The sequence below is a fragment of the Colius striatus genome, chromosome 24, assembly GCF_028858725.1.
Source record: "Colius striatus isolate bColStr4 chromosome 24, bColStr4.1.hap1, whole genome shotgun sequence".
NCBI lineage: Eukaryota > Metazoa > Chordata > Aves > Coliiformes > Coliidae > Colius > Colius striatus.
Genome location: NC_084782.1, coordinates 2,222,856 through 2,235,429, shown reverse-complemented (window position 1 = coordinate 2,235,429; position 12,574 = coordinate 2,222,856). Strand labels below are relative to the sequence as shown.

The following is a 12,574-nucleotide window of genomic DNA, read 5'->3' as shown; positions in this document are numbered from 1 at the left end:
ATTTCTACATGTCTTCTTTTTTAATCCATAGTTTATAAATACCTAAAAATATTTCATTAAATGTGAATCTGTGGTAACCAAGGACCTGATCTCACAAATATTTATCCTTCCACAGAGAGAACAAATACTCAAATACACAATTTCTTACTACAGACACCATCAGAAGCAAGAGTGCTGCTGCAAACACTGATGTCCCAGAAGACAGGCTGGGAAAACAGTTGCATTTTGCTTCCCCAGATTTCCACCCAGCAAAAGCATCCCTTTTGGTTTGCCCCCTGTGCATTTTGTACAGCATTGCTTCTGAAACTACATAAAGGAACAAGCCCAGTACTCAGCCATCGGCCAGAGGCCTGTTCTGGCTACCTGAGCCCTCAGAAGCAGCTTTTTGCCAGGAGTCCCATTCTGTATAGGGACAGCAGGAACTTAATACATATCGCACACAAAGGCAATTGCTGTTCAGTCCTTTTCCTGGTTTGGGACTGACTCGTGCAGCAAACACAGCAATGCCTTTTGCTCACCAAACCTCGCAGAGGCAAACCAGAAACGTCACATTTAAGGTTATTAAACATTTGAGTCCTGAAAGCCCACAGAGAGAAACTAGCCAGAAGGATTAAAGAGTCTTAGACTTCTTGAAATCTTCCTCATTACAGTCTGTCAAAGAACACTAACCTGATTTTGTAGAAACAGCAATCCTAACAACCTTCTTTGTCCTTCTATCCCAACAACAAGATACCAAAACCAGGAGATGGATTTGCTGCTGTTACAATATGCACGAGGCAATCACTTCGGTTTTAACCCCCCCGCCCACGCGACGCGATTATCTAAGCTTTGTGAATGAAATCAACTTTTCCTAGACCAGCCCTGAAGAATGAGATATATTCAAAGCATGCTGAGAAACTGGGTTGGTAGTTCTCATAAAGGTTGTATTCTTTGTAATGAATCACCAATGTTCACAAATACCTTCTGAGCTGTAACTTAAAAATACATCATTTCTGTTTAGTGTGTCACATTATTCAGACCAGTTTTACACTCTGCCTAAAAGGACTTGCCTGAAAACTCTTTACTTCAAACCCCTGTAGTGATTTCTCTAAAGACACGAGGGCTGCAGTTACCTCAGCAAGCCACTCACTTCCCAGCACATTTCAAACAGGACTTGTATAAAATAAAGTCACCAGAAACACGCTGTATTGTCTTCTGGATTCTTTCCTCCTGCAGTCTGCCTGCTTCCTCCTATCCCTTTCCCCAGCACAGTTCTGTAAAGCCAGAGCCTGAAAGATTTGGATAGAATGATGGACAAAAGCTGAAGTGAGAAGCTGAGGGTGAGTTGGCAGTCTGAGATCAGGGCTGGGGGACAGGGAGTTGGAAACTGTGACATGAAGCAGGGGTCCTGCTAAGAGCACCATGGAAAAATCTGATCAGCAGCAGACAGCTTGGAAAGGCTTTATCTTCACTGCTGTGAAGAGGAAGGAGTCTGAAAAGCCATCAGAAGGTGATTTTGAATTTAAAGCCCCAGAAGTTGGCACATTTGCCTTTTGAACTTGCTATGAGACAGATAAAAACCATCATAGCTCTTTCTAAAGCACTGAATATGTAGGGAAAAGTTTACATCCAAGCTCACCTCTGTAAGTTTATCCTCTTATAACCCATAAAGCACAGCAAGGCTTCATCTTGGCTCAACCAGGCTACACAAGGGGGGGCTGGGCAACCTGATCCTCACCTAAACAGAATGAGGCTTTGAACTAAACAGAACGAGGCTTTGGAAGGCTGAAGTCCTGGGTTTCATCCCCACCATCACCAATCCACCCAGGAACAGCACTGACAACTGTAGCTTGACCAAGGATCAGTATTCAGTGAAGCTGTAAACTTTGGGTCCAGCTTTTTCACTCCAACTTCATGTTTTCAAGCACAATTCCTTAAAAAAAAAAAAAGCCCACCCCAATAATGCACAGACCCAGAGTGCCTGACCTGCTCCAGCCCACTGTCAGGATAAAGCTCACCCTTGGCTGTGAATGCAAATGGATTTTCAAAGTCACTCTGTCAACACACTGTCTGTGTTTCCAGTGGGTAGATGTTAGCTTTGGTTTGGTTTTAACTAAGTTTTGGATTAAATTCTCTATTAGTTTCTATGACAAAAAGCTACTCAAGGTCAGTAAGGGGCAAAGCAGCAGGAAAAGTGTCGCAACGCAGCCTTTTGAATTCCTGCAGCATTTAGCAGCAACTGACTCTGCAGAAGTTTAAAATGGGTGGAAAACATAACTATTCCCCTTCCTCATGTGACCAAGGACATGGACTTCAGCACTTCCCATAAAGCAGCACTTTTGCATCAGCTGTGTCACGGGGAAACACACACACACACTCTGCTGCTTCTCACATCTTTGACTTACAACTTTCCCATCTCCCAAGTCTGTGGGAAGGACACACAAGTGTGAGGGTTACACAGAGCTCCCTCAGTTATCACCCTGTCTGCAGCTGGTGTACTTAGTAAGTTATTTTACCACTACTATTACAATTTCATGCCTACCAACATTTGCAGTGCTTCCCAGGGTCTCACTGAGCTGGCCTACTCCTGGCATTAACACACCATCCAGTCCCACCAGAGGTCTGATCTATATCCAAATCTGTTGTTGCTACTAATGAAAATAAAGGAGTAGTGCCAAATGTGAAACTTTGGGCAGGAAAAATGAGTTCTGCCATGGGAAGGTCATTAAGGTCAAAAAATATCTAACAGGGAAAAGATGGAATCTCTTACCTTTCTCTAAAGGACACGGGTTATTTGTACTCCAAAGGAGTAACCCCAAGACAAACCTGAATGCTGGTGAGGCACAACCCCAAGGACATTTCCTAACTACTTACTACTTCTCTCTAGAAGAAATATGGCCTGAGGTCACCAAGAGGTCAGTGCATTTGACCAAACTACCCGACCATATTCTGTTACACCCTTCAAAGCTTCCTTCCAGAGAGTGCTTAGGGACTTAACATTGGGGAAAACATTTTCCAAAGCATGAGCACCCACACAGCCTCATTCCAAGTAGTTTTACATGTGCCCATATGTTTAGTTAATAGTCAAGGGGCTCACACACACTCATAAAGCAGAGTCAGACATACTGTAGGATGCATACACTTGGGGGGCAGGACTTGTCCAGAAGGGAGAAGTGACTTTCACAAGCAACACTCCATGAGTGCAATCCTCAGGACTTGCACCAACAAGGGTAGGCAGCTCACACCCAGACTTTGTACACTGACACACACACGTTTACACAAGAGGTGATGTCAAACCCAGATAGCAAAGGCTGCAACCAGCCTGGAAAAGGAGGGACCACCCCCCTCAGCACATCACCACTACCTCTCCTTTAGACGGGACCCTGCAGCACCTCTCCTTCTCCCCAGCTTCCCCAAGCCCTTCCCCGCTAGGTCAGACCTCTGTAACGGCCCCAGGACAGCAGCCACCGGCGAGGCCTCGGGAGAGCCCAGCAGACCGGCATTTCCTTAACCCAACGCAGGGCTCTGTCCACTCCCCGGGCGGGACAGCCCTCCCCCTTACACGCCAGCCCCTCAGGCCAGCCCTGAACAGGGCACACACCCTGCACTGAGCCGTGGCCCCCGGGAGGGGCTGGGCAACTGTCAGCCTAGGGATGAAGCCATTTCCTTCTGCCCGTGCCCAGGCCGGGGCCGGGCCCACCCCAAACCCCCCGCCCAGGGACACCGGGGCCCGCACCAGCCGGGGACTCTCTATCTGGCAGGAAACAGTACCCGCCTCAGCCCCAGAGCTCACTATTTGGCAAGGGCCTAGAGGCCCATCCCAGCGCCTCCGCCTCTCTCCCTCGGGAAGAGGCGGCCTGGGAGGCCCAGGGAGTTTCCGCTCGCCCCTCTTGTACTCACCCCTCTCCGCTGCTGTCCCCTCCGGCCCCCTCAGCTCTTTAGCACCAGGGCGGGCCAGCCCGGCCGTCCGCCATTCCACAGCTCCCCCTCCCTGCCCTGACGGAGCCTGGCCCCGCCTCCTCCCGGCCGCCGGGCCGCCCTGCCATTGGCTAACCCATCAAAGGCTCCGTCACGCTATAGGCTGCGTCCGGCTGTCCATCAAAGCCGCCCTACGCCACTTGCGTACGGAATTGGCGTAGCAGCAGAACCCCACCCAAGCCGGCCGCGCAAAGAGAGTAAACAGGGAGGAACGTACCAATAGCAGCACTAGCCGGGGGGAGCCCCGAGCGGTGTTGGAACAGATTGTCAGGGCAGAGGGGAGACCAGGGGCACCACGCACAGCCACGGCATCTTAAAAATACGCCCCTGAGTCTATGAGGGCTGGAGCGTGTCCAAGTGCTTTGGAGGAAAGAGGGGTGGGTCTCTCGTCTTTTCCGCTCCCCCCCAGGAGAGCTCCCCGTTGGTGTGTTGCCTTTCGCCTCTATGGTCTCACGCCCAGCGAGGAAAGTTCCACCTGCGGGAGCGGGGGTGTCACTCCAGGGCGCGGCGGGGCAGGGCCACAGCCATGGCCGGGGGTCGCCGGCCCTACCAGCGTCATGGCAGGGGTCTCCAGCCCTCCCATCCGCCTCTACTCCCCAGACCATGGCGGGGGGTCCGACACCCCCACCGCTACCCATCCTTGGCCTTTGAGCCACGGCCGGGGGGTTCCTGGCAGGGGGCGGCCAGAGCTGGGCGCACGGGCACAGCGAGGGGCGCTCCGTGCCGGGCCGTGCCGGGCCGCTGGCTGCTGGAGGCAGTGGGGGACGCTGAGTTGGGCTCCTGCCTGCCTGAGGTGGAGGGGAGTGGAATCATGGCATAAACGAGCCTGGGTTAAGGACTGGGGCTGGCAGCTCGAGTAAGGGAGGACACGGAGATGGGTCTTGCTGAGTGGGCACCACCAAACATCCCAGTCCCACAAGGACATGGTGCTGTGATCAGAGCGCTGGTCTCGCCAGGTGGGCAGCATGGGTGCAGAAAAGCCTGGTTCTCTGGCTGGGTGACCTTGGCAGCATCCTGCAGCTCAGCCTGGTCCTCAGCAGAGCTCAGAAACTGCTGGAGAAAAGCTGTGAGGAAAAGTGCCCCTTCCCCAGCACACTGCGTCCTGCCTGCACACCTGGATGCTGAACCCTTCCTCCCCTGCCTCATTGACAACATGAAGCACTGGGTTGGTTTGTGCCCACAGAAGGGGGGAGAAGCAGCAGGAGGGGGCAGGGTGAAGGGCACTGGGTGCAGACATCTGTCCCTTCAGTGCTGAGTGCTCCTGATTTAAACCCACCTGCAGCAAAGAAAACCGTGTCAGTGCCAGCGGGAGCCGCGATGGCACCGGGGAGAGCACCCCAGGCACTGGCACTGCCAGTGGGCACAGCCTGGCTGGAGCAGCCCGGGGGTGGCTCCAGTGTGTGCACTCTGCCTGCCTGTCACAGCTGCTGCCTCCTCTGCCCCATGGCACAGCCTTCACCCACTCCCAGGGTCTCTTCACCACCCAGCCATCTCCTTTGGCTCCTCCTGGGTGAGATGGGCACATGCACATGTTGCAAACAACCCTCTTTTGCCCTTTTTGCATCGCTCCCTGCCATGCATGGTCATCTTGGGTGCGATGCTCAGCACCCCCCGCTGCCTCCAGCACCCACTGACCCCCCCAGGCTGCCCCAGCACTCCCCTGTCCCCTCCTCTGGATGCAAGGCAGGGGCTGGGGTGCTGCTGGAGGCCGCTCAGCTCCAGGTTTTCCAGGCTGCCAGCGAGCCGTTCCCTTGAAGAAGATCTGCTTCTATCTCAAGGTGTCACAGCCTCAAGGGAACCACCTAATCTGTATCTGCACTGCAACCTTTATCTCTCCCCGGCTGTGTGAGAGGCTCTGTTTATAGCTGCCAAATAATACCTGCTAAATTGCAGGATCCAACCAGCCCCCCCTCCCTGCAGTACCCCTTGACACTTGTTTCTCTGCAAGAGGGATGCTCTCGCCTGCCAGGTGCCTCCCTGCATTTTGCTGGAGGTAAATGATGCTCCAGGGGATGGGGAAGGGCAGCTGGGCTGCTCCTGCCTCCCGCTTCCATCCTGGCTGGGCTCCAGCCATGTCCAAGCCTCCAGTAACTCCAGACAGAGCCTGGCACAAATATTTTGTCCCCTCTGGCCTCATCACAGCCTCTCTTGCCTCAGCCTGGGCTTTGCTTCCGTGCAGGAAACAAGGTGGGATCCAGCAGGTCCAGCCTTATCCTTCCTCTTTGTGACCCAGGGATGGAGGAGCCGCCAGCCTCCATGGGAAGGAGGAGATGCAGCTTATCACAGCCTGTGTGCTGCCTCAGCCTCACCCAAGGCCACAGTCTGCATCCTCACTAGGGAGTGGTAACAAAGCAGTTCTCTGGAGTCTTTCATCCTGCACTGAGGAGCCTCGGGTGCCTCTTTCCTGGCCCCACCACCCCACTCCACCATCATCTCACAAAGTGACTGAGGAGCTCTGGCAGTGTGCAGTAGTGTGGCAGGAGGGGAGAGTGGCTCTGGCTGCACCCTTGTTCCTGATGGGAAAGGAACCAGAGCCATTGACCCCAGAGCTGGAAGGATGCTCCAGGCTTGTCCTGCACCCCTGGTTCTCATGCCCCCCTGGCATCAGTCCAGGCCACAATGGTGAGCTGGGGTACATGGGATGCACAGGGGGCAGTGGGATGTACACCAGGAGTGTGTGGGGCATGTGGGATGCCTCAAGTAGCTGAGGTGTGTGGGATGTATGATACACAGGGGATGCAACAGGGCACATGGGGTACCCAGGGTGCATAGTGGAGGTATGAAGTACCCATGGGGTACCCAGTTTGCATGGGATGCATTGGGGCACACGGGGTGGCTGTTCCAAGAGGCTTGTTAAAGCACTGGAATGAGCTGCCCAGGGAGCTGGGGGAGTGCCCAGCCCTGGAGGGATCCCAAAGCCGTGGAGCTGAGGTGCTGAGGGCTGTGGGTTAGTGGTGGCTGGCCAGGGTGAGGGGAGGGCTGGGACTCAAGGAGCTGTTCCAACCAAAACCATCCTGTGACTGTAGGGCCGGGGTGCCCGCGGCAGCCGCTGCCCGCCGGTGCCCGAGCCAGCGTGGCGACGGGCAGTTGCTGCGCTGCTGACATTTACTAATCAGCTCTAACCTCAGCTGCACACCCGCTCCGTCTCGCTTGCTGTCTTGTCTCCATGGAGACTCCGCAACCTTTGCTCACTCGTTAATGGTATCTCAGCAAACGAAACTCCAACGCCACCCAGCCTTCCCCTCCCGGCCCCGGGAGGGATCCGCGCCTCTCACCTCCATCCCAGGCCCCTCCCGCCCATGGGGATGAAAGGGATGAGTCCTTGTTAACGAAGGACCCAGCCACGCTGGGCCAAGCCAGGGGCAAGTTCTGACGGTGGCACGGGGAGGAGGGAGAGCCGCCATCCTCTCAGCCGCCAAAACAACAAGGCCGGGGGATTTTATTGCTGCGGCAGCAAGGCCGGGCTCTGGGCACGCAGGACTCCAGCCAGCAGCCCCTGCCCGGCTGATTTATTGAGCCACCAGGCTCAGCACAAGCCATTGTGCCCTGTGTGGTGCGTGCCTTCATCCCAAAGCCACCCTCACCCGGGCAGACAGCACCTGCCAAAGCCACCAGCACCCTAAAAGCAGGGGAAGGCGGCTGCCAGGAACAGGCTCCGTCCCCGGTGTCCTGCTCTCGCTGATTCTGTTTTCAAATTAACATGGGAAAGATGCCCATTACCTGCTTCCAGATAATGACTATGATTAGGCAGAGCTCTGCTGCCAGCCGAGATCTGAAGGATTTCTGTGCACTCCAGCAGCGCTTGCCGGTGCAAAAACAAGAGCAATAAAGTGTAAATAAAAGACTGAAGAAAATAGCGTGGTCCAGCAGCAGAGAAGGGGCACAGAGCAGCTCCAACAACGGGCTCTCTGCGGCTTCAGCCTGGCCAGAGGGGAGGCAAAATGGGAGAGGGGCTGCCCCATGCCTGCACCCCACCATTGAACCCGCCTCAGCCTCTGCTTGCTGGGAACTGGGGGGAGGTTGAAAGAGAAATGCAAGCCTTGCACTTGTAAGCGTGGTGTAAGGAGTGAGGCTGCCCGTGGGCACTCCTGGCCTGGCACACAGATGTGGGGGCTTCAGGGGGGAGGGAAAAAAGAGCCTGATCTGAAATGGCTGCACCAGCTTCCAGAGCAGCTGAGGTGGTCCCACATCTCCTCTGCTCTGTGGTGTGACTGCCCTGCTCTGGTATCCATGGAGTGGGACAGGAGTGGCCTCTCTGTGCCAAGTGCCCTGGGGCATCTCCATCCCCATCCCATCAGAGTCCATGGGGCCAGGGGTCTCGCAGCCCCACAGGGTTCAGGATGGGCAAGGGGCAGCACAGGACCTGTGGCACCCAGGGGTACCAGCCCTGATGTGCACACAACCCCACTGCTAGAGGGGAACCCCAAAACTTTGCTGTTCATGGGTATCTGGCTCAGATGGACCCTCCTCATCCTCCTGCTCCTCTCCAGCCCTTCCCAGGGGGCAGCTGTGGGGCTGGCAGAGCCCACACTGACTTGTAGAGTGTTCCCTGTGTCCTCACATGCCAGCACATCCCCAATGGATCAGCCCAGTCTCCAGCCCCTGGACCCCTTGCCTGGAGGTGCCCCACAGCACATAACCCCATGACACATCCCCCCATGACACATCACCCCACCAAACCTCCCATCCTCCCAGAGCCAGGCAGGGCTGAGCTGGCAGCAGCATCACTCACTGGCTGCAGGAGGAGGGCGAAGGCAGCAGACAAGGAGGAGGAAGGGCAGCCAACATGTCTCAGCGCTGCAGAGGGGAGAGATTTGCCTGGGCTGGGGCTGCCTGAGGCACTGGTCTTGGCTCTTCTCAGGGTTCTGTTTCTCACCCCATGGCTGGGAGCCAGTTACATGGTGGGGGTGCAAGACTGGGAGAACCACAGCTGAGCTTGTGCCCATCCTCCGGGGATGCTGAGGTATCACGAGGGGCACTCACCTCATCCTGATGCCTGTGTGGCCAAGCTCAGCTCCTGCTCCCCTCAAACCTGCCAAGATGCCCCCACCATGGCTGAGGGTGATGGAAAAACCACAACCATGAGCTCACCCTCAGCCTTGGAGGTGGCTCTCACCATCCCCAGGGCAGAGCATCACTCCTGGCTCACCCTGTGCTGAACCCCAGGACCAATCCTCCCCAGGCCAGGGTGACCCTGTGCCCAGCCAGAGGTGATGGTCCCCAGGGTCCCAGGAGAGGATGGAGGAGGAGTCACCTTTTCCTCTGTCAATTGCTTTGGACAGTAACTGTCACCTCCAAAATCTGGTCCCACATGTGGCTCACAGGCAAGGCAGCTCCCCAAGGACACAGCATCCTTGTGCCAGCAGGATGGGCACAGAGCAGCCCTCCCAGGCCCCCCAACACTGGGCAGAGGCAGCTGCAGCACCCACAGAAGCCGTCCCAGCCCGGCCAGGCAGAGGCAGGGAGCTAATCTCTGCTCTGATTAGGCAGAGTTCCCAGCAATGGAGGTTCCTGCTATTTTTTTCTCCCCCCTCAGTGATAACAAATAATAATATAATCCCCTTAATCCCTCCCCGAGGAGCCGGCTCACACCCGCCCGGGCAGCGCCGCTTCTGCCGCCGCTGATAACTCACCCCACCGGGGCCCTGCACAGACACACGCTTTGGCTCGTGCCTTGCCCCCCAGACCCCTGCCTGTCCCCCCACCCTGCACCCTTCTGCTCTCCAGGGGTTGGGGAGGGAAATCACCTGGGTGTCTCTATGCCAAAGAGGTCCAAGGTCCCCCCTGACATGTCCCAGCTGTGCCCCAGGGTGTGGAGAGTGCCCATGGACTTGTCGGGTGCCAGGGGGGAAGCCAGGCTGGTAAATCCCTCTCCCTTCCTGGGGACCCCAGCCTGCCCTTTCCCCACAGAGTGAGCACACAGCCCACCCCCCACAAGAGCTGTCCTTCCCCCCTGCACCAGCCAGCCAATATTCATAACAACCCCTGCAATAGCCTCTGCTTTTATTCCTTCACTTTCTTGGCCCCTACTCTGCTGATCTCAGCTCCTCCAGCTCCAAAATGTCTTTTAAAATTACTGGAGAGTGGAGACCTCTGCAAACCCTCTGCCCCCAGCCCCCCCTGCCTCCCCCTCTGCGTGGCACTCGCTGTGGCAGCACCCCTGTGCCCGGCAGAGCTGGGTGCCATCCGCCCCGGCTGTCGCAAAGGCGCCAGGCTGGGCTTGATTAAAACCCAGTAAAAGCCAGAGCCAGGGCAGAAAGGGGGGGATTAGATGGCTCGAGGGAATGTTAATGGACTCCAGAGCTTTCTGCCCTGGGCTGGATCCAACCCCAGGGTGGTGGGGGACGGGTGCGACGAGTGCGCCAGAGCTCAGCTGGACCCTGAGGGGCTGCTGGCAGAGAGGAAAGGGGATGGTGAAGGGGGGCAGGGGGGGGAAGGCATGGAGGAGGGGATGGAAATATCTTCCAAGGGCCTGGCCCTTCCTTTGGGAAAAGCAGGGGTGGTCTGGTCCTCCAGCTGGGCTCCGTGCTGCTCCCGCTGCCGGCACAGAGGCTGCTCCTGCGGTGCAGACGTGGCACAACATGGGGGTGACTGTGGCTGAAGGGCCCTGGGGAGCAGCAATATCACCCCACAGCCTGCCTGGCTGTCCCAGGATGGGGGACAAGGTCAGCCTGGGGTGACACCAGCCCTGGGGGGGGCTCACAGGGGCTTAAAGGGGTTGTTTGCCAGAGTGGTGCTGGTGGGAAGGGCCAGTGTTGGGGCAGGGGTGCCGGTGGCCCCAGGAACAAGGTGCCCCCCACCCTGGCAGCCAGATGCAGTGGATTGCAGGTCTGATGTGGGAAATCACCTCCCTTCCTCATTAGCTTGTGATTAGCATGTCAAGTGGTTGAAGTCGGTGGGTATAAAGGATGCAAGCTAAGAATAATGGCTTCAATTTTCTTCACAGCACAGCCATTAATTTGAAGGAGAAGGGGGTGTCCAAACCTCCTGGGCAGCTCCCAGCAGCCCTGGTGCTGCAGGTGAAGGCAGAATCCCCCTGGGACTCAGTGCTGGGGTGGGTGACACAGTCCTTCTCCTGCTCTGGGTGCTGATACCCAGGGTGAGCTCTGCATGGGTGTGAGAATCCCCATGCTGGGATGATGGTGCAACACGTGTGTGTCTGTGCACACCCTCCTCTGCCCCAGCACATCAGCCCTCATCTCCCCAGGAACAGAGGGTTGAGGGGAGGTGGAATTTTCCAGCTTTGCACCCCCCACCCACCCCCAGATCCATCCCCTTGCAAAGGACAGAGGGAGGAGGGCAAATTCCTGCCTTGTTTCCAAGGGGATGAAGAAAGTCGAAATGGCAGCAGAGCTGCTTTTCCCCAGCACATGCTGGATCCTGGCAGCAGCACAAGGAGCCCCAGCACAGCCACACTCCCCCTGGCACACACTGGCAAAGCTCTGGCTCATCGTGGTGCAGCAGATCAGGGCTCAGCCCCAGGCTCCTCATCCCACTGTCCTGCAGCACCCCAGAGCACCAGCATCTGCACCAGCATCGTTAGCAAGACAAGAGGCCAGAAACCACCTCTTGACAGAGCTGCTTAATTAAAACAATCATTTCCCTGCCGAGGGGGAGGTGGTGGCTGAACCAGGCACCCCGGGGACCAGCCTTGCCCTGCCCCACATCCCCCAGGCACTGTGGCCATGCCAGCCTCACTCCTTACCATCAGCTCCCAGAAACTTTCAATAACCCCATGCCACACAAATAAAGAAGCAACAAAACAACCATTTCCCCAACACATTTTGAAGCTTTGCCCTCTGGCCTTCCCGCCACCACCCAAAGAGTCTCTGCTGGCAAAACCCTGACCAAACATGGGTGCTGGAGTGGTGATGCCAGGCTGGGCTGCTAAACCCCAAGCAGTCTCCTCAGGAGACTCCTCAGCCACCAAAGCAGCTCCCACGTCTCAGGAGGTTTAATTGAGGCTTTAAAAACAATAATCACAATAAAAGAAATCAACTCAAGCTGTGTTCCACTGAGCTGCCATGCCCAGGGAGGCCATGGCCATGCCAGGGATGGCTCCCAGCAGGATTTACCTCCCCAGGGGTGGATTTCTCTCCCTTTGGACCCAGGTGATAATCAGGCCACAATGGCTTTTGTCCTCCCTTGCTGCTGCATTTTGCAACCTGAAATGAAAGGGAGGAAAAACAAAGGGAACAGAGGACATTTGGTGCTTGTGGGAAGCATCTTCTCAGAGCTGAGGCAGAAGGGGTCACAGCCCCCCCAAAATACAGCCTCCCTTCCCCCCCAGGAGGGTGCTGGGAGAGGGGCAATATCTGTGGGATGGGAGCAGGACATGGGCACAGCTGTGGTGTGGCCAGAGCAGCAGGGAAGGATGTGATGCCATCCCCTGCCTCAGTTTCCCCATTGAGCAATGTCACAGTGGTATAACCCCCCTGAGGGGAAATGGAGGGGGCAAAGTCAGGGAGTGGGGATTCTGACACTCACCAGCCACGAGCAGCATCCTCACAGCCAGCACCAGTGTGGGGCTCCTGCAAGGGCCCAGTCTGGATGAGGCCACCAGATGCCCAACAGGAACCAGTCCATGGGGAACAGATGGAGATTGCTCACAGAGGGA

General features: G+C 56.4%; 1 protein-coding gene across 1 annotated transcript in view; it reads right to left on the bottom strand.

The window, feature by feature from the left end:
• Positions 1 to 3,981, bottom strand: part of WASF2 (WASP family member 2) — a 33,112-nt gene extending 29,131 nt beyond the window's left edge. Inside the window, exon 1 of the mRNA XM_062014747.1 lies at positions 3,880 to 3,981. The gene's annotated coding sequence lies outside the window, so the exon portion shown is untranslated. The remainder of the gene's footprint in view (positions 1 to 3,879) is intronic.
• Positions 3,982 to 12,574: the final 8,593 nt, after the last annotated feature.